Here is a 5164-nt window from a genome sequence, read left to right as displayed (position 1 = left end):
AAGTTTGACCACATCGAAATGGACTTCATGACTGGGTTTCCAAAGTCCAAGCGTGGCAATGATGCTATATTCATCGTCATCGACAAGCTCACCAAAGTGGCTCACTTTCTGCCTATCAAAGAGTCGATCACTGTAGCTCAATTGGCGGAACTCTATACCTCTCGCATTGTCTCTCTGCACGGTATTCCTCAAGTGATATCTTCAGACCGTGGCAGCATCTTTACCTCCAAGTTTTGGGATTCTTTTCAGAAGGCCATGGGCACCAACATCCTCTTCAGCACCGCTTTCCATCCTCAAACAAGCGGTCAAGTCGAGCGTGTCAACCAGATTCTTGAAGATATGCTCAGGGCTTGTGTGATCTCCTTCGGCATGAAGTGGGAGGATTGTCTTCCTTATGCTGAATTCTCCTATAACAACAGCTTTCAAGCAAGTTCGGGCAAGGCCCCCTTTGAAATTCTATATGGTAGGAAGTGCCGTACCCCTCTCAACTGGTCTGAAACCGGTGAACGTCAGCTGCTGGGTAATGACCTGATCACAGAGGCAGAAGAAATGTGCAAGGTCATTCGTGATAACCTCAAAGCAGCCCAATCCCGCCAGAAGAGCTACTATGACAGTAAGCACCGTGATCTGGCTTTCGAGATCGGAGATCACGTTTACCTCCGCGTCTCTCCTATGAAAGGTACTCGTCGCTTCGGTATCAAAGGGAAGCTTGCCCCCAGATATGTCGGGCCTTTCAAGATTGCTAGCAAGAGAGGCGACCTCGCCTATCAGCTCGAGCTTCCTTCAAACTTTGCCAATGTTCATGATGTGTTCCATGTCTCCCAACTCCGAAAGTGCTTCAAGACGCCTGAACGCACCGTCAACTTCGAGGACATTGAGCTCCAAGAAGATCTCTCTTACCGTGAGCACCCAGTTGCCATTCTTGAAGAGACTGAACGCAGAACTCGCAACAAGTCAATTAAATTTCTCAAAGTCAAGTGGTCACACCATTCCGATCGTGAAGCTACCTGGGAACGCGAGGATCACCTCCGTTCTGAGTACCCTGATTTCTTTCAGTCCTAGATCTCGGGACGAGATCTTTTCATAGTGGTGGAGTGTTGTAACGCCCCAGATACACTTTCCATATTTGTATCCAACTCTTGCCGTTTCCGGCGCTAACTTATATTTATTTCTCGGGTTCGGGTCTTTGTCTCCGTGTGTTGTTTTCGTTTTCGTGCATCTCATATCATGTCATCTCGTGCATTGCATTTGCATACATGTTCATCTCATGCATCCGAGCATTTTCCCCATTGTCCGTTTTGCATTCCGGCGCTTCGTTCTCCTCCGGTGGCCATTTCTAGCTTTCTTTTGTGTGTGGGGTTCAAAAATTTCCGGATTGGACTGGGACTTGCCATGCGGCCTTGGTTTACTACCGGTAGACCGCCTGTCAAGTTTCGGGTCATTTGGACTTCGTTTGATACTCCAACGGTTAACCGAGGGACCGAAAAGGCCTCGTGTGTGTTGCAGCCCAACACCCCTCCAATTTGGCCCAAAACCCACCAAACTCTGCTCCATCGTCTCGGTCGTTCGATCACGATCGTGTGGGCGAAAACCGCACCTCATTTGGACTCTCCTAGCTCCCTCTATGCCTATATATAGACCCCCTCCTCCAAATCCCGGATTCCCTCGTCTCAAACCCTAGCTAAAAAAAAAACAGCTCCCAGCCACCGACGGACACGTCCGCCGCCTGACCGGACACGTCCGCCGGCGCCCCCGACCACTCCGGTGCCGCCACGTGGCAGGCGCACCTCCTCGCCGCCGCCGGCCCGCAAGGCTCGCCGCGGGCCCTCCGCGCCGCCTCCCGGCCCACGTCGCCCGGCGCCCGCGTCCCGGCGCCCGCCGCTTCCTTCTCCGGCTCCGGCAGCCCGCGCCACCGCGAGCGCCATCGCCGGAGCTCGCCGCTCCACCGCGCCCGACCTCGCCTCCAGCCGCATCGCCGCCCCGCGCCACGCCGCGACTCCGCCGGGGCTCCTCATCGCCGGCCGCGCCGCCCCGGCGTCCTCCCCGCGCCGCCCCGGCGTCCTTCTCCGGTCTCCTTCCTCCACGCCGGCCGCCGCCGCGGCCATTTCCGGCGACCTCGGACCGGACTGCTACAGTAGCCGGATCTAGATCTGGGTTGACCCCTCTCCCCCGAAACCCTAATTCCCAGTTTTTTTTGCATTCTTTGTCGCATCATAACTTTGCATCCGTGGCTCCGTTTTGGGCATATGATATATCAAAATCTTCATCTCGACATGTACATCATTTGATTCCATTGCATCATTTGCATTTGAGGTCATCTTGTTGCCCAAAATGCTGTTAGAAGGAGGCTTCGTGAGTTAAATTGCAGATCCGTTAGTTCATCATGCACTTTTGTCGTTTTTGCCATGTTTAATTCGTGCATGATATGCCTGTGCCCCTTTGGGATGAATTGTTAAGCATTTTGTCTTCTTTCCAGAGGTGCCGCCCATGCATTTTTAGGATGTGTGTGTTGTCTTGTGCAAGCTTGCGAAGAGAGGTACCTGAGATTGCTGTTTTCAGGGACTTAGTGATTTTCACTAAGTCTGGGATATTTTAGTTCATGGTGCTATATGTCCAGCTTGTTTCCTAGCGATCCGTGCCTCTTTTGAGGATGATCAGTAGGGGAGTTTTGATATTTATGTTATGCTCTATCCATCCATGTCTTTGTTTGCATATGTCGAGTGCTCTAGGTTGACTCAATCGAGCTCAACTTTTGCTTCGTTGTTAATCTGGGCAGATCGTCAACTTGTTTGCGATTTTGCCGATGCTATTGTTAGTGATCCATGCATGCCATGCCATTGTTCTTGCCATGTGTAGCTAGCATATTGTGCCTTCTTGCTGGATATATGCTTGCCTTGCCATGACTTGCACCGTAGTGAGTGCATCGAGCTCGTTTACATGCCTTCGTGAGTTAAATTTCTGCATCTCAGTTTTCACTAAGTCTGAAAACTGATTGTGTTCGAGCTATGTTCGTGAGCTCGGTAGAGTATTTTGTGAAACCTTTTGGCCCCAGGTCACTTTGGGTGTTTTGTTAAGCTTGTTGAGTAGCTCCATGCCATGTTCTTACTTATCATGTTCAGGTTTCTTTTCATGTTGTTTTGCTGCTCCGAAGAGGGCTTCGTGATCTGAAATTTCAGGCTAGTGTTAATTTCACTAAGTCTGGAATCTGTTTTGCGTTTGCGTTTTTGCCATGCTTGTTTGAACCTCTTAATGGATGAATTTGCCTATGGCTCAGTGCTAGTGTTTTGTTAACCATCTTGTGTACATCACTGCCATGTATTTTGTTTTCATGATTGGTGGCTGTAGCATGTTCATTTCGTTGCATTTAGGAGCCTACTTGCTGTATATCGCAGACCGGTTCGTTTCGTAAAACGCTCGCCATTTCCAAACCGTAGCTTCGATTCCTATGATCTTTATATCGTTTTCAGGTGATTTCTTCCCCTCCATCCAGTGGCACACTTGGTTTTCCAAGTTGAGGCCAAGTTCATGCATTTTCTGTAACATCTTGCATTTTGCATCCCGCATCGCATCCCGCATAGCATACCGTCTTTGCATATTATTGTTGCCCTTGCACGTGGTTGATTGTATTCTTGTTGCTTGTTTGTGTTGTTGGGTAGAGTCGGGAGACGAGTTTGCTAACGAGGAGCCCGTTGAGTGTGCTTTTGAGGATCCAGTCAACACTGACAGCTTTGCAGGCAAGATGATCATACCCTCGAAATCACTACTATCTTTGCTATGCTAGTTTGCTCGCTCTTTTGCTTTGCCACTGCTACGATGCCTACCACTTGCTTGTCAGCCTCCCAATTGCATGATTGAACCTCTAACCTACCATTGTCCTAGCAAACCGTTGATTGGCTATGTTACCGCTTTGCTCAGCCCTTCTTATAGCGGTGTTAGTTGCAGGTGAAGATTGGAGCCTTTCTTTGTTGGAACATTTATTTACTTGTTGGGATATCATTATATTGCTATGTTATCTTAATGTATCTATATACTTGGTAAAGGGTGGAAGGCTCGGCCTCTCGCCTAGTGTTTTGTTCCACTCTTGCCGCCCTAGTTTCCGTCATATCGGTGTTATGTTCCCGGATTGTTGCGTCCCTTACGCGGTTGGGCTGTAATGGGAACCCCTTGATAGTTCGCCTTGTTTAAAGCTTTTCCAGCAATGCCCAACATTGGTTTTATCATTTGCCGCCTACCCCTTTTCCCTTGGGTTTCCGGAGCCCGAGGGTCATCTTTATTTTACCCCCCCCTACGGGCCAGTGCTCCTCTGAGTGTTGGTCCGAACTAGAGCCCTGTGCAGCGCCACCTCGGGGAAACTCAAGGGCTGGTTTTAGTTGTACGGATTGCTCATCTGAGTGTGCCCTGAGAAAGAGATATGTGCAGCTCCTATCGGGATTTGTCGGCACATTCGGGCGGTGTTGCTGGACTTGTTTTAACCTGTCGAATCATCTTGTTGTACCGAGATACCGAGTCTGATCGGTGTGTCTTGGGTGGAGGTCTATTCCTTCATTGACCGTGAGAGCTTGTTATGGGCTAAGTTGGGACTCCCCTGCAGGGATTGATCTTTCGAAAGCCGTGCCCGCGGTTATGGGCAGATGGGAATCTGTTAATGTCCGGTTGTAGATAACTTTAACTAAACTTAATTAAAATGAATCAACCGTGTGTGTTACCGTGATGGCCCCTTCTCGGCGGAGTCCGGGAAGTGGACACGGTGTTGGGGTTATGCTTGCGCAGGATGTTCCTTTAGCTTCTCGCTCGTGCTACGCCTTCTCTTCTCGCTCTCATTTGCGTATAAGTTAGCCACCATATATGCTAGTCGCTTGCTGCAGCTCCACTTATATTGCCGTACCTGTCCTATAAGCTTAAATAGTCTTGATCGCGTGGGTGTGAGATTGCTGAGTCCCTGTGGCTCACAGATACTACAACTCCAGATGCAGGTCCAGGTGTTTCTGCTCCGGTTGACGATTACGAGCTCAAGTGGGAGTTCGACGAGGACTCTCAGCGATACTACGTGTCTTTTCCGGATGATCAGTAGTGGTGCCTAGTTGGGGTTATCGATTCAGGGCCTTGTCGCATGTTGGGGGTCTTTTCTATTTTGGCACCGTAGTCGGGCCATGAGTGATTTGTA

The sequence above is a fragment of the Triticum urartu genome, chromosome 6A (genome assembly GCF_056163025.1).
Source record: "Triticum urartu cultivar PI428250 chromosome 6A, HENAU_Tu73, whole genome shotgun sequence".
NCBI lineage: Eukaryota > Viridiplantae > Streptophyta > Magnoliopsida > Poales > Poaceae > Triticum > Triticum urartu.
Note: the sequence above shows the minus strand (reverse complement) of the source record.